Source organism: Thermobia domestica, chromosome 10 (assembly GCF_964235325.1).
Source record: "Thermobia domestica chromosome 10, izTheDome1.hap1.1, whole genome shotgun sequence".
Taxonomy (NCBI): Eukaryota; Metazoa; Arthropoda; class Insecta; order Zygentoma; family Lepismatidae; genus Thermobia; species Thermobia domestica.
This window is the reverse complement of record NC_137463.1, coordinates 22,818,907-22,843,941: the sequence shown is the minus strand read 5'-3', so window position 1 is coordinate 22,843,941 and position 25,035 is coordinate 22,818,907. Positions and strand designations below refer to the sequence as shown.

Sequence of the window (25,035 nt, the reverse complement as noted above, 5' to 3'; positions counted from 1 at the left end):
GAGATAATTTAACTATATTGCTCACTACCAAGAGGAAGAGGAGATAAAAAAAAATCAACATATAAATGGATGCATAGGTATATTGATAAGTCCCAGTATCATGTCTTTATTCATGTGATAGGATTTAAAAAAAAAACTTCGGAAACTCCTGTCCTAATATAACAACCATCCTATATTTATGAGACTTGTATCTGCTTTATGGGTGAATTATTGTACAAAATGACACCTGTTACTTTTTTTAAAAAAGTAGCTTTTCATGTTATCGCTAGCTTATCAAAATGGTCTTCGAAGTGCTTAGTTTAGAAATTGTTTGATTGTTAGCATTATTATCTTTACAAAGACTACGAAATCGTTAACCTATCACTTAAAAAAAAAATGACATTCTGTCATTACCTAAGATCACATCAGTAAACTAAACGAATGATAGGTATGTGGGTTAAACAAGTATATTTAAAGAAAAGAAGGACAAGAAATGCTGAATATCGTCATCTCAATGGCCAAGGTCATCATCATCAAACATCAAGTAAACAAAACGACTGTACACAAGAAAATCAAATAACAAAATCACCATTAAATAGTTTGGTAAGGTTTAGGACATACGAGCAAAAGAGAAGTGGAGAGGTTCCTGAGTTCTTTTATCTAACGAAGACGAAAAAGGTCAGTTGGATGCGAAAAAAAAAAAAAAAAAACTCTTCTTCCGCCTTCGCAAATAATCCTTTATGGAATGGACGATATTGGTCCTTTTTCTTACGGGCGCGGAGTGATACAAAAAGGAAAAAAAAATATCCTGAAGACAGTTACGGGTTAATGCCTTTCGTGACCTTACCAATGTCGATGCTGAGCGAGTGCAAACAGAAACACACGACGGGTACAATACGCTTCTGACCTAATTTTGTCTGTTATAGCTTTGTCCATGAGGATATTTGTAGTGAAAAGCAGATCGTTATATCCATCCCCCTCCTCTCAACAGCTCGTGCTCACTTCGCAAACGCCATGCTCTTGGCTGTGTTCGTAGCATCATCATTACACTCATCCTCATCATTATCATTATGCACCCACCCACGTTTAAGGGGTCATCACAACAACTCAGTAAAGGCACCATTAAAAAAAAAAAAAAAAAATCATGAAATTTGAGAGCATTTTTGGTAATGACAGTTTTTAAGTCGTGCCAAAGAAACTCAACTTAGCCGTGTATACAGTATATAAATACTCATCTGTATGGTTTTACCAGGGTAAAATTACAGTTAAAAACATTCCATTATCTGCCACAAATGATTCATCCTGTGTATCTCTTCTTTTCGCGCCTCTGGGTCAATGTGTGACTAATAGAACTAACCTGGCTTTACTGGTATATCATCAAGCTTTTGACCTAATTTGCTCATTCCTTTTCCTATACGTACCAACAAACAAACAAACAAATCCGTTTGTTTATTTTTAGTTCAATTTGTACAATGATACATTTGGGGGAAAATAAATGCAAGCTATCTTAATATATTGTATTGGATGGCCTATACTATATCGTGTTTCTATAGTACTTTCTTGCTATGTCCACTGTGCGTGAAGAGGATGTGCAATTAATGTCCTATATTTTGGTATGTAAGGAAGGACAACTATTAGATGACATCAGAAGTGTTTAGAAATGCATACTTACAGGGAAAAAAAAGCCTGTGAAAAATTTAGAAGCGGATATAGAAGGGAGATTTAGGATTTAGATTTCTGGGCTTTCGGTATCAATGGCCATGTTAGCCTGTCACGTTTTGTGGGACGACGTGTCCCTCGGCGAGCACACGATCCGGGGAAGGGAAAGGAAGGAAGCGGCCTGGGACCTACATGTTAGGTACCACCCCGGCATTTGCTTGGTGTAAATGAGGAAAACCCGGAAAACCTAATTCAGGACGGCTAGCCTGAAAAAGCTTTTGACACTTTTTCGGCATAACCCCACCGGGAATCGAACACAGGACCGCTCGCACCGAAGGCGAGAGCGTTGGCGACTACGCTACGCGGGGTCCGATATAGAAGGGGTTATTACAGTAATTAATATAATTAGCAACCTGATTGTTCAAAAAATAATTTTTCATTGATTTTTTAGCAAATCTTAATTATAATCACAAACTGGGTTTACTTAACATTTAACAGTTTTTATTTTTGCATATATTTTCCCTTGATTCTTTTTGAAAATAGCATTTTTTTTTTCAGAAATCTGGTGATTTCCAAATCCCAATTTCGATGACTTTATAAGTCGGGAACCAATAAATAAAGAAATAACATGTTTACTGAGAAGTCAAAGTACCTTCACGTTAAGTTTGATCAATATGGGATGAGTTCTGTAGACCACGTATGAAATGTGGGGCGCTGAGTGCACCAAGGATTCATGTCAATTGCGTACGAAATAGGGTGCTGAACGCACCAAGGATTTATGTAAACCACGTACGAAATATGGGGCGCTAGGTGCACCAAGAATTCATGTAGACCGCGTACGAAATATGGACCGCTGAGTGCACCAACGATTCATGTAGGCCCTGTACGAAATATGAGACGCGCGCTGAGTGCACCAAGGATTCATGTTGACCCGTACGAAATTAGAGATGCTGAGTGCACCAAGGATTCATGTAGACTGCGTACGAAATATGGGGTGCTGAGTTTAGGGATGCGCACGAGACAAGATTTTTGGCTGTCTCGTCTCGAAAATGTGCTGTAAAAGTGATGTCTCGACTCGAAAAATGTATACTTCACTATTGGAATAGTCGTGTCTCGACTCGAATTTTGTCAGGAAAATCCTGTCTCGACTCGACTCGAGCGCATCCCTAGCTGAGTTCACAAAAGATTCAGATTCACTTTCAATCATTTTAGACATATTTCATCTTTTAAAGAAATATGTCTATCTGAAGCTCCTTTAAGTGCTAAAAACTGTCCAGATATTGTAAGTAGCTCCTATAATGTAATAATAATAATAATAATAATAATAATAATGATAATAATAATAATAATAATAATAATAATAATAATAATAATAATAATAATAAAGTGTTTAGTTTTCCATTTATTTAAACGGAGAGTAACAAACTTTATGTATTCTTTTTCTCACAACTTCGGTAACTGAACTCTCCACATACTGTAAATGCAAATCCCAACTTCGATGACCCATAACTTGGGAACCAAACTTCTGCATAGGAAAATATTTCACATGTATACAAAGCGAGATAAAACCACTTTCATTGAAAGTTTGGTTAAGTTCGGGGATAAGTTCTGTGGGTGGCGTACGATATATACCCGGCAACCCCCAACTTTGATGGTCATAACTCAGGGACTCACGTGATTTTCTTGCTTTTTTTTTTTTTTTAATGAATGATTGTGTGCTTAAAATAATTAATAGTATACATGACTGAACATGATTCTTTCAAAGACAGATTTAATTTAACGCGTTGTCTAATTATGCTTAAATCAATGGATTCTCAAAAGGCTACCGAGTACGCATTAAATCAGAAATTTCTCAAGACATGAGGAGTTTCAGTTAATATTATACAGAACAAAATTGCATAAATTGTCACTAAGTGCGAAGGATTACATCTACAAGTAAGAACATGAAATATCACAGCGTACACTCTTAAACAGCAATGACGAGGTCAATAACACAGAATCTGTATTTTTAAAAAAAACACAAAACTTTTCCGTTCCTATTTTGGAATTCATTCATGTAAATGTGCACCTCCTCCTGAGAAAGGCCTGACTGCTATATAATCTAAACCATCACCTGAGTTGGTCCAGCGGACTGAAAAAATAAAAGACCACCCATCTCTAAGCTCCGTATGTGACAACTAAAACCTGTCTTACACGCTTCAAGTTAATTTCAGTTTTTTTTTTTTTTTTGAAAATCTTTTTTTAAGTTTCCTTTAAACCTACGTACACTTAATAATTTGTCCGACTTCGAATTTAGCCCTACATATATGTACAGCGGGGGACACTTCTAAATGGTACAGCCATATGGAGATTTACGGCTAAGGTGTACCATTTAGAAGTGTCCCTCGCTGTACAACCATGTTTTTGTAACTAATTCCACTGAGAAAATACTGGCAGTCCTTGTTGAGCACGATTGCGAATTTGCCCTGGGGGAATTCTTTCCCCCCGGCAACCTTTGAGATCATCAATGTTTTAGCAACAGCCATAATTGTGTCAGGTATCACGATAATATACAAGATAGAGAGAAATTCACTCTTTTGTCGCCAATAATACCGGGGGCACGGTGGCCCTGTAGTAAAGCGTTCACCTCTGATGCGAAGGATCAATGGTTTGATTCTAGGACATGCAAATTTGAGGCGAACATAATCGTATCCATAGTTTTCTCGGAGTTCTTCCGCTTCCTTCCACATTATGATTCCACTAATTATTTTCATAGGCATTTACTTTTATTTATCATGTGTCTACTTAAGCCTGAAGGGTATAATAGTGAGATATAACACTAAACATTTCATTTCTTTTCTTTATCGACAAATACGAACAACATACAACTACATTCTATCTATAATAAGTTCGTAAAGTCTCCTCCATATTGTTTTGGCATTTATCATTTTCTTTTCAATTAGTTATTATGCAATCAAAACTTGACCGAGCTGCCATTTATGGATCAAATAACCTCGTATAATAATTTAGCACTGACCTTAATTCTGCCAGGAGCGTAAGATATGTTCAGATCGCGGAATAATGTTGAGAATCATTGTTTACAGACTTTCAGTGCTACTGTTATTAAATACAAGCTACTTTATAGTCATGTTTTTAGCTTGGCTATGGCTACTTCCATGACAATTCTGGGGCCGCGGTTGCTCAGTGGTAGAGGGTTCACCTGTGGTGCATTGGGTCCTTGGTTCGATTCTAGCTCGTGCCAAGTGAGCTTTGTGACAGACAAACACCGTGTGCGTGGGTTTTCTCGGGGTCAGGGTCGGCAAAAACCATGGTTTTTATTAAAAAAACCAAAAAAACGTTTTTTTTTGTTTAAACCAGGTTTTTTTGGTTTAAACCAGGTTTTTATGGTTTAAATAATTTGCTCTATATATTCATATCATATATGGACAGAAATAAGTTTGTTTCGCCTTGATGTTATTATGCAACAACCGGGTTATGCTGGAAGGGGTCACATAAGCTTAAAGCGGAATACAAACCGCTTCTCGAGTTACATCCGAGAGAAATTGTCCTCCATTTGAACTCGGAACCGGGAGTAATTGGCCACAAATGCGATACGTCTGCCGACTCACTTACGAAGGAATCCTGATAAAAATACGTTGTACTGATCTTTACATGCTTCTTAATATAACTGTCAAGAGTCATTTCAGAAGGACAAAAAGATAAACAGTTGCACAAGTGAAACCATTATACAGAATTACATATGGACAATTTCAAAGTACTACGGAGTACAGAAGAACTAATTTAATTCAAGTTAGTTAACAACGACTTTTATTGGTCCAAATTAAAGAAATACACCGACTTAATCAATAAGAAAGTGAATAAAGATACGAATTATTTGAGTCCACTTTGGCTCACACTCATTTATACATAAATAGATACCAAAGACACTTATTTCACTAAATGCCTCTCGTGGAGTCTGTATGACCCCCCCCCCCACACACACAAAAAGTAAGGCATTTTCGATGTATTTTATCAATAGTAAACATTGAAACGAAACAATATTTAGAATTTTTCTTTGATTGCAATTACATAATAACTACAAAAAATCACAAAATAAACATTTATAAACAAAAAAAAGTTGCTTTTGTAGTATAATCTTTTTGAGTAATGAATGGAGAATATAGGTCTGAATATAATACGAATAATATACGGGAGTGAAAGGTGATAACCCACAAATGTGTGTTCATCAAGATTTTACAAACACTTACACTTTTACGAACATTTTTTGTTTTTTGGTTTAAACCAGTTGTTTTTTTTTTAAAAAACCAGCTGGTTTAAACCTTGGTTTAAACCATGGTTTAAACCACCTTGGTTTAAACCAGCCAACCCTGCTCGGGGTTCTCCTGTTTTCTCCACTTTCTTCATTCCACCATTTCATTCATTCTCATCATCACCGTCTCCTTTAGCCTAGCCGGCATAATCGTGGGACATAAAACTTTAAGATTTCATTTCATTTTTTCCATGACAGTTCTGTACAACAATGTAGATAAAACCATTTATTTCTATTATAGTTCCTATTACTACATAATAGTTCTGGTGTAAAGAGAACATCTATGTGCAAGATAAGATTCTCTTATGTTGAGAAAATGGCAACAAATCTTGAACCATGTAATGTAGCCTTTAGAAATGCAAAGATATTTTACAAAAGAAGAAAAAAGGAAAAAGCACATAATGTTTCGAATGTGAATGCTTTGTTTAAAATTCATGACAGGATTTAGGAAAATACATCCTTTGACACATGTTCTTTCTTTCTCTTTTTCTTTAGAAAAAAAAATCTTCTGAATCTTTTACTTCAAATTAGGAACACAAGACTTAATTGCTATTCACTAACTTCAAGCGAGAGAGATCGGGGGAGGGAGGGGGAGATGCAATGACATTCCAGCGAGTTTAAAAATCTCACAGATACACACACAACCTTTTGGGGACAAAAGAAATGTTACATCCGCTCACTCTTTTGCAATCCTTATTTAGCATACGAACTGCGGTATACTACTTACATCCGCACGCAGTTAAATATTATGCGTGACACACCTACACTTCCACAACAATCACACGCACACATAAAGTAAAAGACACAATTGCTGTGCACAAATAAAAAATTATAGTCCATTGTTTAGTATGACAAGGATATCTGTAGGGTTACATCGATCATTAACATTGGCGTAACTGAAAAGGAGACTTGGAGGAACCAGCCCTCTAAAAAATAATTCTGATCTCTCCGTTACTCCTTCTATGTAACTTTAAGCGAAGATTTTGGGAAATTCCGTCCTCATTCCTAATGATTAGGGGATTCATAATGAATTTCTATATACATCGAAGTAAGTAACGCACTGCTACCAGTAGTATCAATCTCAAACTTATTTAGGGGGATATTCAAAAACAATAAATAAATAAACTTTACACCATCGTTAGCGTTAAACTTACGTAGCTTGAACCCTTCCTTCTTAAAGAAATTCTGTTTACGCTACTGACTAGTACTAATCATTATATGAAACGAACATTTTTGGGCCTTATGCAGAGTCGTTTTGACGTATGATTAGCTCCATACTAAGGGTTTGACTAACACATGATTATCAGAAGTGTATTCAAACTCTGATTAGCACATAATAGTTGATTAAGTTAACCACATGAGACTAATTAATTTAGAGCAAAGGGTACCCTGGTTTAGCCACAATATGAGAATGCAAAGGCAATTAATTACCTATCTTTTATTCTTTCTTTCCTTTCACCTTATCGGGTGAATTAACTATGAAGCAGCTACTTAGCCGTGTCCTCTATAATAGCAGAACTGTTTCTTAAAGTGAACAGTGAGAGATGAGTAGAAAATTTCTAGTTTTGAGAGAAACACACAACTGATCGATAAATTATATTCCCTTATGATTACAACATAATCCTTCTATTGTCGCTAATATTAATTGACTTCTACTTATTCCTGCCATAAATATATCCTTCTTAAATGAATATGTTAATTATAGCGTGATTTCGTAACTATCTATAAGCGGTTTTGATGTCAACCACATAGAAAACATTTCGAGAGACTACACATGCGTACATCTAGTTTACCACAGTTGCCACATTTATTTTTCTCATCTGGCGTATTGAAGTATATTAATTAATCACACCCAAATGAACTTATTAGCTGAACTCCAAGCAGACTCTGAATACCAGGAAGTATACCCTCCTTAGTAAAGAGCAAATACAACACTAACTAATCACGTGACTAATGCTTGATTAATTAATTCTCTTTAAATACCATCCCTTGTTTCTAGGCTTAGATTACTTCCTGGCATGATCATCTTTCGAGCATTACTATCATATCCCAACATTCCTTAAGGTTTACAGTTCGTGGATATGATGCCATTAATTTTAAAGCCAGGCAAAAATGCAGAACTATTTCTCGATTCAATGTGTATTGTGAATTATGTAGATGGTATTATATACTTCGATACAACAATGCAAAACACACGCATCATGGTATCCAGAACAATGAAAGATGTTTCCCTTATGATTACAATAGAATATGTCTTCCCTTTCCCCGTCTCTCTATCTTGTTTCTACGTGGTATTTTCTCCATGGATTCTTAGCTTTTTTATGTGCGTTATCACCTCACTTTTCATTAGTGAAAATGTATGTGGGTGTGAGTGCGTGTGCTGACTGAGATGGAACGAAGTATGTTCAATGTTACAGCAGATAATTTCACTCTTAAGTCTTAGCACTGATGTGAAGAAACCAGACTCAAGGTTTCAAGAACATGGCCACCGATGAGATGGAACGGCAGACAAGCACTCTGAAATTACTACCGGGTATCAAAAGAATACTCGTCTATTTACTGTACCGATATTTAAATGAAGGTTATTTTGTAGCAATATGTCCTACATAGTCTATAGAATGTTTACTGAATCTTTAGTAATTATTCTGTAGAAATTGTGAACTTCAGTAATACAGTGAAACCTGTCTTACGTTAACCACCTTTATTCTTATGAAACAATTTAATATGATACTAGTTGAATCTGCGCTCTCTACACAGCGCATCATTCACATATGAGCATGAATCTCCTTGTCATTACTCAACATCTGTACACGTCTCTTTACAGGTTCAAGTGAAAGACGTCTTGATAAAAATCGGCAAAGGTTATCATAAAGAAGAGGTTTTTCGATTATTTTTTTTCAATATCTCGCACCGTTTGCAAGATTTGAACCTATTTCCGGTTAGAGTTTCTAATTCGATCAGTATTAATGTATGATCAGTGTTTTCTTTCTTCTTGCATGCAGTATGTAATAAGCAAATACATTACACACACAACTATAATGTCAGTGATATATTGTGTCCACTGGGCAAAACGCTCCAAACAATAAAGATTCAACTTAGACCGGAGAAACGGTTATCCTTTGTTTTTCATTATGATTCGGCCATGAAATAAGCGCCTGAGAGATATACAACCCCTGTATACAACTATGTTGTGTTGGAATGTATAACTCGTAGGATATAATACTTGGTTTTAAAATTTCAACAGTTCCAGTGTTCCTCTAAAACATGTGATAAAGAAATAATAGTACGGTTTTTAAATATTCAATTAGAACTGGACAATCTATACAAAAATTGGAATCGACCACCAAAAACGGCGCGTTTCTAGCACCTGTGGTTTTCCAGATCTTATTGTCGAAAGGATTAGAGACAAACATATAAACGTAGCATTTTAATATATAGATGTGGATCACGTGAGGTAGGGGGCGAACTTTAAATATTTTTCATTATATTGCATAGAAAGATGAAGATAGGGCTAAGGGGAAGGGTAAAAATTGTGACACTTTTAACTATATTTCCTTTATGTTTGAGAATAAAATATCTGTTCTCTGATATTTCTTTTTGTTTCAAGGTGTCAACTCACTCATTCTTTCGAATTTATCAGTACTATAATGCCATTGTTTAAAAAAAAATGACTATTCAAAAAAAATTGAACATTGTATCAAAGTAATTGGTAGATCATTTCATAGAACAAGAACTGTATTTCTATTAGTAGTACTAGTAAGACTTCTTTCAACAGTACGTAAATAACACGTCTTAGACATACAAGTATCTTCAACTTCAAAATCGGACTGTTCTATTTAAACAAGTGCTGCAATTTCCCACAATTAATTATAATTAAACTTAGAACAGCCTTGGCCCTTTGTCTCCTTTCGTGGGAAAGGCCAGAAACTAAGGAGGTATTAATTGTGGCAGATCGGGTAGCACGCTCGCGTTTAATATATGCATAGTACACACAGAACAGAACTTTTTGATCCTCAAACAAGTTTTTATCAGCGCGTCTCAGTGGTCTTCCTCAATTCAAGTTTTAGCCTACTTACTTGACGTAGTGAGCTCCCTTGTGGGTAAGCGGTTAGCGTACGCGCCTTTAGCGTGCGAGGCCCGGGTTCGATTCCCGGTGGGAGCTCATGTGGTTCGGATTCCTCACCTCACCTCACCTTACATGACATACTGGTAAGACAGCAGAGGAGGACAAGGTGGCCAGTTTCTTTCGCCTGATTTGAAAAAAGCAAATGATGGGAAACTGGAAATTGGAGTGAAGGTTAATACTTAGACAGAATCTGAGATTTTCTGCACTATATACTGAGTTGGAAATTGGTATTGGAAAGACAAAAAGAAGAAGGATGGGAAGACCCTAGATTAAAAGGAAGGACAAAAGGCGAAATGCTTTGAGATAGAGAGGATGGAATACAGAGAACGCCCAAGATGGAAGAGAGTGGAGGAAAATAATTAGGAATTAGACTTTTGGCATTATGGTCTTATTAGCCCGTCATGTATGAGGAATGACGTCACTCGACAATCACACTATCCGAGGAAAGGGAAGGAAGAAAGGATTGGGAAGGGAGAAAGCACCCTGGGACCTATATGTTAGGTACCATCCGTATATGAAGATAACCCAGGAGAACCTTACATAGGATGGCTGATCTGAAAAAGCTTTTTACATTTTTTCGACTGAGTGTTCCCATCGAAAATCAAACCCGGGACCACTCGCACCAAAGGCGAGAACGTTAGCGACTACGCTACGCGGAGCCACAGGGAAAATAATTAAAAGACAGGAACACCGACCTCACATAAACATGGGAAAAGACTAGGACAAAAAAAATATATTACTCAAATATTCGATTTGGTATGCTAACTAATATTACCTGTTATGAAAGTACACTGACTTCTCAATTTGTCAGACAGATTTTCTTCCAGTAAATTTTGTCCCGGGAGCAATGGAACGCTACAACGGATAATGGGACACATACTAAAGGATGTGCCATGCACACAAAAAAATGTAATTGAATTATTTATCTTAGCTTCGGTAGTGTTAGCTGAATTTTTCTGTTTAACGTCCCACGATTATGCTCTTTAACCTAAGGGAGACGGATGATTAAGGCAAGTGAATGATGCTGGATGAATTGGTGGAATGAGAATGTGGGATGAAACTGGAGTACCCACGGACACTATGTTATCCACCACCAGGGACGGCACTAAGGGTGGGCGGGGGTGGGCGACCACCCACCCGATGAATGGCCTTGCCCACCCATCCGCCCACCCCAACAGAAGTAGAATAATGAAGGTGACATCCTACACTTCAAAAGCAATAGGTATTACTATTGATTGTAATGTAATAGGTTCTAGGACCCTGTTTAACTCTGCAATGAACAACGAATTTATTTACAAACATAAGTCCAGATACAGCTGAACGCCAATTTACACTGGAATAAGCAGTCTTCACACTAAAAGTGAACATTTCCTCTTGTTTGAGAAAACTGAACCACTTGCACGTCATTATGGGTGTGATGTCGATAGTGTAGAGGTGGAAATGAAACTTCTCCCGAAAGTTTTCAAACGTTATGAGGAGGAAAAGCAATGCAAAATTACCTTCGTTTCTCAGTTTACTGAAGTGATGGATCGTTTCAAAATCACTTTTCATGAAATTTACAAATTAGCCGTAATTGCTGTCGCCATTCCTGTATCTAGTTCACCATGTGAACGTTCTTTTTCGTGTCTTAGACGGGTTAAAACATATCTAAGAAATGGAATGACAAACTGTAGTCTAAGTGATCTTTAGAAAGAAAACCTGTAATGATTATTGCTGTAGAGAATGTGGTAAAATTATTCGATGTTGGACATAACAATCAACGCAATGTACTCCATTAAAGTGCAGGTATAAAAGTTTATTGTAAGCTTGTTCGTACCATGTGATCAGCCCTTTATAGTTTAAAATGCATTGTTGTTTCTGTGGATCATGATGAAGTTTTGTTAAATGCTATTTATTTCTTTATCCAATTTATAATTGTTTTATTTTATTTTTTTTCAACTCGACTTTCAATTTCAAAGATTTCTGTGTAAGATATGATCAAACAATTATGCTGTTGAATTTCCCTATTTTTTTAGTAACATAGATCTTTGCTGTTGCATATAGAGATCACGTCAAAAAATCTAATGTGCACAAATTAAGGATATACGAGAGAAGACATAAATGATTTATATTTTTTGTCTCTTGCTTTTTTGTAAAAAAAAAAAAAAAAAAAAAAAAAAAGCTTCACAGATAAAAATGATTGCAATAGCTTATTTTATTCTTGTTTTACTTTACTTACTTATTGTGTATTTTATGATATTAACTAAACGTAGACTATTATCTGTTATTCTGTGTTGTTTGAACCTTCTTTATTTCTATGCATTCATGTGCATTCTTGGAGGAAGAGAAGGTAAAGCTGTCTTAAACTTCATCGACTACACAGTACACACCGTTATTATTGTTAAAAAAACTGGAAGTAGAGGTAGTGTGTCTGCTACGCGGAATTCGGTAGGACGAGCACTCTCGGTAGGTATAGCCACGCACTCCCGCAGCCCATCCTAAGTCCTGCATTTCTTTAGTCCCACTAGGCGAATGCCGGAATTGTACCTTCTATAAGGCTAAGACAGCTGTTTTCCACATCCTTGTCCCTCCCCTATTTCGGTCTGAGCTTTAGCTAACTAAAGAGTTTAAAGATTGAAATTTAATTATTGTCCAAAAAAATGTCTACATTGTCCAGTTCTTATTTTCATTGTCCGCCCACCCAGCAACTAGGTCCGCACTTTTCCGCCCACCCCATCAAACTTTTCCGGCGCCATCCCTGTCCACCACAAACTTATTTGGCTCGGGATCGAATCAAGAACCTCAGAACCTCACGTACCAGAGGTAAGCGCATTACCACTGAGCCACCGTGCCCTCTGAGGGTCAGTCGAACATGTCCGGGAAAGGAGAAGAGAGAAATCCTCCCTGGAAGTATGCCTGGAAAAATATTGCTTTTATGAAGCCAGATTTTTCACAGTTTGCGCAGAATCCTGGAGTGTTTGCCAACCTTCCTCCCAGAGGCGTAAAACATACCTGAATATGAGGCGTATCGTGAAGGAGGATTGCAATCATTGAAGCATTTCTCGTTTGCAAATCGTTGGCGCTATGACAGTAAATAACCTATTAACACTTGATTGAATATTTTCTAGGTTTCTGTAACTTTATTCCCCTATATCTAAAAACAGCTATTTTTTCTTCTTGTTTTTGATATTTAATCCTACATCGATCTGCAAGAACGCATGGAGACCTCAACTTAAATTACTTTCTGGCAAGCAAGCCCTTGTTGGATTTTGTTATGCCATTCCCCCCCTCCCCCCGTCAGTTTCATTTTAAAAATTTCTTTCTTTTCCCCAATATAATACTCATCATACAATGTTGCTAATACTCAGAAGTCACACTAACCGTAGATTCACTAACTTACGGTTCACTGCTAATTTATTCAAACTGACGTAAGAATTTAATTACTTCATTTAAATTCATCAATTGGAAACCTTTCTTACCCCTTTCCTATTGTATTTTCTACCATATTTTCAAATCAGAAGGCCTGTTTCTTTACAGTATATTATAGGTCTATACATATCAAATTGTGGGTAGTCATTTTCTTATGAAAGAGTACACGTTAACGATGCTTACACTATTTATATTATTGCTATACTATTATTTTCGTAGCATTTTAAGAGGTATGTTGCCTATGTAAATAACAGTAATATTTGCCTGCCCCACAGTTCATAAAACCTCATCGTAAATTCCACCGACATGCCCCCCTTCCCCCAAATACCTGCTTTTAAACTTATATCATGCAGGGACGTAGTCAAGGGGTTAGTCCTGGGGGTCCGGAGCCCTCGAAATCCCGACTTTTCTATAAATCTACTCTTATTTTAGGGGCAATTTTGCAAATTTTAGTATCACTTTTCTTCAAATTGAATTTGATACCCCCAACAGCTTTGGACACATCCAGGGAAAAAAAATCCTGGCTATGTGTGTGCATGATTGTGAGCTCCAATATACCGGTGGTCAAAAATGTGGTCTTGATTAAAAACGTTGATTGTCATAATTCAAACTGTATAATTTAAATTTTCGGTGTCATATGCATACAATTCTAATGTCTCTGGTATATCAGCGTTTCTTCCAGGTATATTTTCGGGGGGGGGGCTGCAATTGTTGAACCATTTCCCCTGGAGCTAACATAAATCAAATCGCAATTTGTATATATACCGTGTTGTCATATCCCCCAGAAAATTTTCTGGATGAAACCTGCTATTTCTTTCTCCAGATACCTTCCCCGTACTTTTTAAATCTTGTATTAATACACACTTCCAATGGGAGTACAACTGTTATAAATAAGTTCCTCAGATATTAGGTTTTCTTTGTGAAGTAACACTATTTTTCTCTATACATTTCCCAGACCGTAACACCCATGCTGTTTTTAACCATTTGTATTACGTTTGGATATTTGCTATAGAACAAAGATAATTAATTTGAATATATTTTACAGCATGTAATTACCGTCTCTAGTACCGTACAATAATGTGTTTGATATTCAAGCGGTGTTTTATATTTTGGGATATACGCAATGTCATCCGACGACAATGAAGATGGCCGAAAGCGGATATTCTAAGAAATACATTCAGAAATTACATGGCTGATCCATTGTAGCCTCAGAACACAATTTCGAAACAGCTTTAGGATAGGTAGGTCTTGTCTTTTCAATATCAACGGGGCCAGAAAAAAAAAGTAATTATCTAAGAACTACTGCGGATGGCCGAATAATTAATCCACCGTGGCACACTGGTCTTGTATGAACTTGTTTTCATTGTTAAAAACGCCAGAAGAATAATATCATAACTGACAGATTCTTTTATCAGATAGGTTCTCTCTCTGTATATATATGTACTGTACAAAGAAGCCGTAAGCTGTTTTATTGGAGCCCATACATAACATTATATACACATATATATAGCTACAGTATAGCGGTCTTGTCTCACCTGTTGCTGGTGTTGGAACTTCCTTCTCCAAAACTGGATACAAACGACCAAAAACCACTGCAGGGAATAAAACCAGAAAAATTTTCACCACACTCGCGAAACGTTCCACAATATTATGTAAAACAGAAAAAAATGCACACTTCCTCGAAAACCAATGGTTAGTTTAGTACACTAAATTAGAAAATAATCACAATTTATTAACACTTTTTGAAGACCTCAGTATGTGTGTGTGTGTCATCAAAAAAGCAAAGAGTCGCCACGGTCAATGGTATATAATTTCTTTCATAATCACACCTCCAAGTATTTCTTTTGTCGTAAAAGTAAGCAAATCTTTTTTTTTTAAGAAAAATAAAACAGAACACACTCAGCACCAACTCTTTCACATACTGTACAGTATAACAACGTTTACAGCCTCCCAGCCTACAAACGAACGCAATGGACTTTGAAATGCGAATGGGAAGCTGAACTGCACTGAATCAACATGTTCAGCAGCTTTAACCCGAAAGATACCTTGTACGCATGCGCGTAGAAAAGTTCGCGCTGGATGATGTTAGTTTGGTATGTATCGTCTGTTGACTTGTTTCCTAGGCAGTTTATCCAACTGCACCGTGTTCTCTCTGCTGGAAAAGTGTGAGACGTGTTTTGGAAACAAATCTGGGAACGGTATTAAAATTGTTTCGGTCCACGAGGGAGGGCGAATTGCCCCTCTTGTGTTTAGAGTAGGGATGGCCACATTTTTTTCGAAAAATGGCTTTTTCGAAAACGAAAAACGAAAAACGAAAAATTTTTCGAAAAACGAAAAACGAAAAATTTTTCGAAAAACGAAACACGAAAAATTTTTCGGAAAACGAAAAAACGAAAAATTTTTCGAAAAAGCGAAAAACGAAAAATGAAATTTCCGAAAATCGAAAAACAGATTTTTCGAAAAAGGCCATCCCTAGTTTAGAGATTAAATTAATAGTACAGTAATATACCAGAGACTGATTTCTGTATAACTTGGGGGTGGTGGTTTCAGAGGCGCACTCATCGAGTCTGGACACCCCTCCACCCCCAACAAATCTTTCTAACATATATTCAATGGCGCAAATCTGTCTTCAACATTTGGGGAAGGGAGTAAGACCGTTCCCATATATTTTTTTAAAGCTATGTTCAAAATATTTATGAAGTTGACAAACAATGTTGTAGAGGATCAGGGAAGCAGAGTTGTCTTCAACATTGGGAGGCGAGCAGATTTGAGGCTTTTTCAGGGAGGGGGGGAGAAGACTCATATTATGGTAGATGAATCTAATTTCTGAGGTGCCTGTTGTATATTATATAGCAAGGGGTATCAATTTCATCTCACTTTCCTTTGTAGCAGTCGGACACAAATCATCACATTTCTCCCCAAAAACACATTTCAAATTGTAATATTGGGGGGACATGTCCCCTCATCCCTCTGGGATTTGCGCTAATGCATACATTTGTATACTTTTTCAATAAAAGCACGCTTGTATAATAGGGAAATGATTTTTGACGGAGCATGAAAATTTGATCTCACATTTCATCTGTGCTCTTTCTCTTATAAAACTACGGGCGTCTCTGGCGGGGGGACGAGGGGGACACGTCCCCCCAATATTTTGAAGTACAAAATATTCAATATTTTATTCTAATTTAATTATTTACTAACAATAGAATAACACATACATAATAATAATTTTTATTTGGAATATAATATTCAGGCTGTGAAACTATTATAACAGAGTTCTTGATATACCTCAGGGGAGGGTTCTTGATATACCTGAAGGTAAACAGAAAAGTAACAAATGGAATCGAAGATAGTACACAGGTTGGGCTTGGTAGTACCATTTAAATCAATTTCTTTGATGTCCCCCCCCCAAAAAAAAATTACATGCCAGAGACGCCAGTGTATAAAACCAAGCTAGTTCTATATTTTTTTTTCTGAAAATATCGGTTGAAGTATTTTACAATTACTTATTGTCTTTTCGAGTCCAGAATAATACCCGTTCAGTACTACATAAACGTACTGGCTTGTAGTATTGGACTTCTCCCCTCCAAAGCTGGGACCCTTCCCCCCTCAAAAAAAAAAAAAAAAAAAAAAAAAAACGTGCGCGCCTGTTCAAAGCAAGAATCTAATCAAATATATCTAGATTCTGAGGTTCCAAGCAAATTTTGAGAGGATGAGATCCTTCGGCACTCGAAGGATCGGAGCCCATGTAATATACTAATGGCAAATATAAAGTTGTTTCTCAGGGGAGAAACTGTTCCTCTTTGGCCCACCAGAAAGCCATTGGACGATGCGTGGTCAGCTCATTAACTCCCAATTCCTTCTTTTCTGCTTTATTACACCGGAGTTTGTCATATTTTAATTCAAGCTGCCTCACAACACTGGGTTAATTACAACAATTATGTGTATTCCCTAGAAATCGAACCAGGACCAGATACTATTCTGATGCACCTCCGTCTTAGAAAGTTCCCTATCCCTTCCTGAGGCAGGTAACCACATGAACTTAAGGGTCTTCACACCAATTTTTCTTTGTAAACTCAATAACAACACTCATACGAGATTGTTTACCAAAGGCAAAATACACAAGCATTTCTTTACAAGACCATTTAAAATGGTTCAGAAATTTGGGTACCAACACTTATGATGGAATAATAAATTACTCTCGCAGATTTCTGGCTTCTTAGAGATTTGGAAGCAAAATTTTTGAATTTTTTACAAACACCACAAACAAAGGAATATTCTGCTTAGATACCCTTTAGACTAACGAAGATAAATGATATGAGAAACTTACGATTATGGAAGAAATCATTGGAATGAGAATACTGGAGGAAACGGGGGGAAAGGGACACGACGTTATCCGTCACAAACTTACAGTGTTTGGAATCGATTAAGGATTCCCATGCATCAGCGCTCTGCCACTGAGATACCGTGGCCTCCAAGATCTGGAAGCAGCTCTTCAGTTCATTTGGCACCATATTGTGGATAATATTTTGCTTTCTTTCTATAATTTTGGGGACCCGGTGGCTCAGTGGTAGAGCGTTCATCTCCGGTGTTTGGGGTCCCTGGTTCGATCCCAGCTCGCGCCGTGTGGACTTTGTGGTAAATAAATACCATGTTCGTAGGTTTTCTCCCGTTTCCTCCCACTTTCTTCATTCCACCATTCCATTCATTTCTCATCATCACCGTCTCCTTTAGCCTAACCGGCATAATCGTGGGACGTAAAACTTAAAGATTTATTTTGTATTTTGGAGAGAGACGGTAGCTCAGTGGTGATTCCACCTATCTCTTGTGCGTGGGATTTCTGGTTCTATCCCCGGACAAGTAAGTTTGAGGTTGACAACATCGTGTCCGTGGGTTTTCTCCAGGTACTCCCCTCTTCCTCTCCCATTCGCATTCCACCAATTCTTCCATCATCATTCACTTGCATTAATCGTTGTCCCCCTTAGAAAATGGGAAATGAAACCTTTCAGTTTAACGTCCTACGATTATGTCCTTTTAGGCTAAGGAAGACGATGATTAAGGCAAGTGAATGATAATGGAAAAATTGGTGGAATGAGAATGTAGGAGAAAATGGGAGTACTCCGAGAAAATCCGCAAACAGATGTTGTCCACCTCAAACTTACATGGCCGGAGATCGAACTAGGAACCCCAGGCACCAGAGGTAATTACTCTACCACTGAACCACCGTACCCCCCGTTTTCCTTTGCGTAAAGAGCATAACTGTGGGACGCAAAACTGAAAGATGAAAGATATTTTGGGTTCTATGTCCCACATATAGGTAAAGGAGATCACGAGAAATGACTGATGATATGATGAAAGTACAGTACGTAACACCCACAACCAGAGCGGTATTCAAACCCGAGATTGACATCAAGGGCGTCATTTAGGGGGACAGGGATGGGCAATTGTCCCCGCCCCCCGAGTTTGGGATGTATATAGATTTTTTATCAATAGAATAGTAGTAAATCAGTGAAAAACGCGAAATTTTACATATATCAAAGGGTCTCCCCCCCTGAAGCAAAATTTGAAATGACGCTACTGATTGACATGTGTCACGAAATCAAAGATCCTCTCAACAAAGTCAAAGATAACTTTAGATGCATCTTGCTAAATCTTTCGAGATGAAAAAAAAAACTATTTATGATATATGTGTATAATTAATGATAGCATCAATGTTACAGTTTTCATAATCTGTTTCTAATTATTCTCATCAACAAAAAATGAACAAACACAATCGTCCAGAACAAAACCTGCCGGAAATGCAAATAATCTTTCATCACAGTAAATCTCGCAACTTTTTCTTTTAATCTTAAAAAGATAGAGAAATATCCTTGAGATATAACTAATGGCATGTCGACGCATGCACACAAGAAAATGCACAACGATGCGGAGGAGGGATCTTTATTACACGGTTTCCTTGACGGTCTACTTTACTTAATACGAATGCTTCTGGCAAGGTTAGTGAGTGACTTTACATACTATAAGCATTCTGCTTTTCTCTTTTTCCGGAAGTTTCATGCAGATGTACGTGCATTCAAATCCTCGATACATTACGTAATGAGAAATTAATCTGCATAATATAGAGGAAAGAGAAAAACGGGTTAATGTGTACGTGTGAAAATCAATAATATGTGGAGGGTAGTGAAGACGTAATGAAATTTTGAATTTTGCATCCAGTTAAGGACCGTTGCTGAGGTACTGAAAATTGAATCATTGAGAGAAAAGGCCAAATTACATTTGGGAAGCTAAGAAAACACAATAAATAATAATAACGCAAAAACAATATCTTTAGAAGGAAAAGGTGATTCAGTGGTACCGGTGTACAAAAATACAAAATACAAAAAGGAATACAAAATATAAACTGGATCCTGTTGGCTAAGGACAGAAGTCAATGGGAGCTTTTGTGAATGCAGTATTGAATTTCCGGATTTCATAAGCCATAGAGTTAGTTAGTTAGTTAGTCCAACTAAAGAGCATGGTCATTTCTAACTCTCCTGTGTGTGTGTATGTGTGTGTGTGTGTGTGTGTGTGTGTGTTCCTGTCAAGTCTAGAATAATGAAAAGGGCCAGAAAGAAAACTTAAGTCTGAGAAGGAGTTAGAAAAAGTCATAGAATGCTCACCTCTGATGTAAGGGGTCCCTGGTTCCAGCTCAGAACAACTGAGTTTGCGAGGTAATATCACTTTCTGAGGGTTCTCCTTCTGTTTTCTCCCTGGGGGGGGGGGCATGGTGGATCAGCGATAGAGCTCTTTCCTCTGGTGGGTGGGGTCCCTGGTTCGATCCCCGGTTGAGATGGACAACATCGTGTCCCTGGGTTTTCTTGGGGTACTCCCGTTTCCTCCTACTTTCTAATCTCACAAATTCTTCCGTAATCATTCAGTTGATTTAATTATCATCTCCCTTAGCCTAACGGACACAATCGTAGGACGTTAAACTGAAATATTTCATTTGTTCCTTTTCCTCCCACATTCTCATTCCATAAATTATTTCATAACGTTTTAGTTCGTTAATCATCTGCCTATTTTAGCCTAAGAAGCATAACACTTTCGGACAATAGAGTTGCCAACTACACGAAACGAGGCAGAGAATAGAAATACATAGGATCTATCTTTTCCGAGATGAGAGAGACAATACTTTCACGTTACCTATTCGAGACGAGACAGTCAAGATTTCATTTCATTTTTAATGTGTTTTTTTTTTACAAGGTAAATACGATGTCAGCATTCGGAGCCGTGTAGTACAAGGTATAGATAAAGAAAAGTACGCCCTCTATTCGGGACATGCCAATAATGCCTATAGGCATGTTCAAGAGGGAGACCCTATTGTAGCGGGTACCAAGTTCAGACCGGCTACATACCCCTAGGTACCCATTTTATAACAGCTGGGTGGACCCCTGATCCGCATTGAGGAGAACAAGAAATGTCTCGCCCCACCGGGAATCGAACCCAGTACGTGCGGTTGGTAGGTAGCGGCCTTACTGACTACACTACTGCGACATCGTACACGACGACGTTTATCATATTTTGAAGTGCGAAATGCGAACACACTTTCATTTGGTTAACTCGCTATTAAACACTAACTTCCGACGTAAGAATGGCATCTTTTCATTTCCATATTTGCTTCTAAAAGATTATAAAAATATATTGAAATGTATGAATAATAATTAAACAAGAGAACTTACACAATAGCATGTTTGCATTGTTTATTTTGAGTTGAATTGATTCTGAGTTTAAAGTTCCGTTCAGCAGCGAGGCTATATGAGCCGGGACCTACTAATTAACGTGAAATCCGAACCGCACGAGCTCCCGCCGAGAATCAAAGCCGGGACTCCCACGGCAAAAGTGCGTATGCTAACCGCTTAACCACGAAGGAGCTCAATTGTTTATTCGTATTATATAGTAGAACTTACTTTAAAAATTCCTTCCATGCATACAAATTGCTGAACATGTTTTTTGCGTGATATGTATGAAATTGAGTTTGATAATGCACTTGAGCTTAGAAAAAGAGAACAAACCAAGGAATTTCGGAAAATGTATGAGAACAGATTTTTTTAAAATCTCAAAATGCGGATATGTCCGCATAGATGTTAAAATATAGTAACCCTATAACAGACATGGAGTGGGTCAGTTGGTCGTGAGTTAAGATTTGTGAGTGGGTCAACAGAACATGACTCACCGCGACCCACCACCCACCATGACCCTTCTGACCCACTACAACCCACTTTGTTCAGTGCATTACAGACAGCATCTTCTGAACATTGGTGAATTTGTCTACGTTTTACTTTCAAGGCCTTCATTTTTTCCTTTTTCATTTGATTCTATTTATTTAGCTGAGATGAGTAAGTTTACCTAAATGAAACAAAAAACTTTAGGCACTTTTGGATACTCATGTTTGATTTTGTAGTAATAGCAATAGGACTTACTACTTCGAAATAGTCGAATTTTATACATTTTTAGGGGGGGGGGTTACATTGGTCTACTTTAACTTGATTTGAGACTTCAAATGCCATCCTATTTTCCACATAAGAGAATCTGTAATTCAACAAAGAAATAATTATATATGATAACTAAATTGAAATTCAACGTAATATAGTCCATGACAAAGCCTTTACCATTTTATATCATAAAGGTTAGATCCACCGCTATTGTAACAGAGTGGTGCTTGAGCGATTGACCGTAGAAATTCAAACTCCGATTTGTGATAATTTGACAACCTTGGTTTATTACAACCAAACTCTTTAGTCAGAAGAGAAGAGGGCGTCGATCACGGGTCAGAGTTGATGGCGATTGGCTTTGGTGGGTGGTGGGTCAGAGTGGGTCATAGTGGGTGGCGGGTAATGGTGGGTCGTGGGTCAAGTTTTCATTGATTCCACGCCATCTCTGCCTTGCAGATGACATGTTGAATAGATTTGTGGCTCTGCATCCTCTCTCGAACAACAACTAAATTATATAGAAAAATTAAACATATAGATATTATCGAAAATCATCGATGAAATCTATGCCTACATGTAGGGATAGCCACATTTTTTCGAAAAATGGCTTTTTCGAAAACGAAAAACGAAAAATTTTTCAAAAAACGAAAAGCGATTTTTTTTTCGAAAAAACGGAGAACGAAAAATTTTCGAAAAAACGAAAACAAAAATTTTTTCGAAAAACGAAAAATTTTTCGAAAAACGAAAAATTTCTCGAAAAAGCGAAAAATAAATTTTCCGAAAATCGAAAAACAGATTTTTCGAAAAAGGCCATCCCTACCTACGTGTGCTGTAGGAAAAGAAAAGTTTCGAAACGGAAATGTATACTTTTATCCTTTTATTCATTAAATACAAAAGAACGACAAATAATAGCGTTTTGTGTAATAAAGCTTTAGAGGAAAGAATAATACAATAGAATTTAACGTAACACAATGACATATGCATTTGCATGACGGGAGTGGTAAGTTTGACAGATCCGGAATCTCACCGACAATTATTAAAATCTGAAGGTCGGATTCAAAGTTCGTATCCGTTTTAATATTATAGTCTGAAGATATCTGGAAGAAACAGAACAAGTACATAAAGAAATTAAATAGAATAAACTGCAATAACGGAGGCCGCGGTGGTTCAGTGGTAGAGCATTCACCCCTGATGCAAGGGGTTCCGGGTTCAAACCTTGCTCCCGCCAAGTGAACTTTGTGGCGGACAAACACCGTGTGCATGGGTTCCCTCGGAGTTCTCCCGTTTCCTCCCACTTTCATTATTCAACCACCTTATTCATTTCTCATTATCACAGTCTCCTTTAGCCTCAGCGGCATAACTGTTGGACGTAAAACTCAAAACATTTCATTTCATTTCATGTTTTCAAACTTCAATAACAGGAAACAAAATTCTGTAATCTTCCTAGTGTAGAACGAAACAAATAAGCAAACAAGATTAGAAAACTATAAATTGATAGATCTTCTACAGTTGAACACGATGATATCATCATCATCATCATCATCATAGGCAATCTGCCATTATTGGCAGGTCACTTGTCGCAACCGAGATCCTTCCATGCTACACGGTCTTCACCTAAGTTCTTCACCTTCAACTATGATTTTTCTCTTTTGATACCATCCATTAACTGTAGTCTCCTTCGCCCCCTCCCTCTCTTTCCTGCCACCATACCTTCTAGCACGTCCCTCATGGTCTTCTCTGCCACTGCCCCAACCAGTTTCTCTTCCTCTTTGCATTTACAATTAGAAATACAGGGGCACGATGACTCAGTGGTAGAGCGTTTACCTCTGGTGCATGGGGACCGTGGTTCGCTCCCCGTCCAAGTAAGTTTGTGGTGGACAACCTCGTGTCCGCGGATTCCTCGGGGTACTTCCATTTCCTCCCGCTTTCTCATTTCACCAATTCTTCCATAATCATTCACTTGCCTTAATCATCGTTTCCCTTAGCGAGCTCCTCCGTGGCTAAGTGGTTAGCAAACGCGCCTTCGGTTCGATTCCCGGTGGGAGCTCATGTGGTTCGGATTCCACGTTAATCAGTAGGTCCACGTCTCATATGCCTTCGCTGCTGAAAAGGGACGTTAAGCTCAAAATCAACTCAACTCAACTCGTTTCCCTTAGCCTAAAGAGCATAATTCTGAGACGTAAAACTGAAATATTTCATTTTCTATTTCTTGGTTAATTCCTCAATTTACTGACGTCCCCATTAAACCTCAACCAACCAATTGATCAATTAATTAGACCTGGTCTTCTTAGCAAGATGCTCCATTACCTGACCATAGTACCCTGTTATCAAACTAATCGGCTAAGCAGTACTGTTACGCTGGTTGCATAACATTCTAGGAATAAATCTTTAAGAATTTAATATAGGAGAAAACGAGAAAAAAACATCTGAACCCCAACTCTATTATTATTATTATTATTATTATTATTATTATTATTATTATTATTATTATTATTATTATTATTATTATTATTATTATTATTATTATTATTACTGCTTCGTTTCTTTATTTCTGCGATACGACTCTAGTCGTTACGTGTGCTACATTATACCTGTACCCACGAGAATATTTATGACTTGTTACTAGGTATAGAATGACATTTCGTTGCTTGTGTATTAACAAAATGTTCTTAGTGTTTGTGTTGGAATATTAAAGTTACAACCAGCGCTCGAAAACTCCCGGGAGCCCGGAAATGCGAGATTGGCACCTTGTTAATTTACGGCCAAAACATGCAGGCCAATGTACGTATCAAATTAGACTTGCATTATGTCATAACTAGAGACCGGATGTTAGGCAAAATGCCTATTCTTTAATATTAGAACGTGATCAAAAATAATGTTTTAAAGTTTATACGGAGAGTTATACTTTTAATTCAAGCCAATTTTATTTTGCCTGTTTCGCCTATTCCTGCCTAAATAATTGCTTTAGTACCTAATGTTGCCTATTCTATTTATTTTCTTAAAAATAAGATTTTATTTGGAGAAAATATAAAATTTAGTTCTTCAAGGAAGGATTCTGCCTCTTTCGAGAAATATAAATGTTGTTT

The 25,035-nt window shown here is 37.3% G+C and overlaps 1 protein-coding gene across 2 annotated transcripts in view; it reads right to left on the bottom strand.

Moving 5' to 3' along the window:
- The window catches only part of Shrm (shroom), a 660,087-nt gene that overhangs the window by 369,660 nt on the left and 265,392 nt on the right, over positions 1 to 25,035 (bottom strand). The window contains exon 1 of one of the 2 annotated variants that reach the window (XM_081727879.1): positions 15,017 to 15,468. The exons of the other annotated variant lie outside the window; for it this stretch is intronic. The gene's annotated coding sequence lies outside the window, so the exon portion shown is untranslated. Of the gene's footprint in view, positions 1 to 15,016; positions 15,469 to 25,035 lie in introns of those variants that run through there. 2 annotated transcript variants of the gene reach the window in all.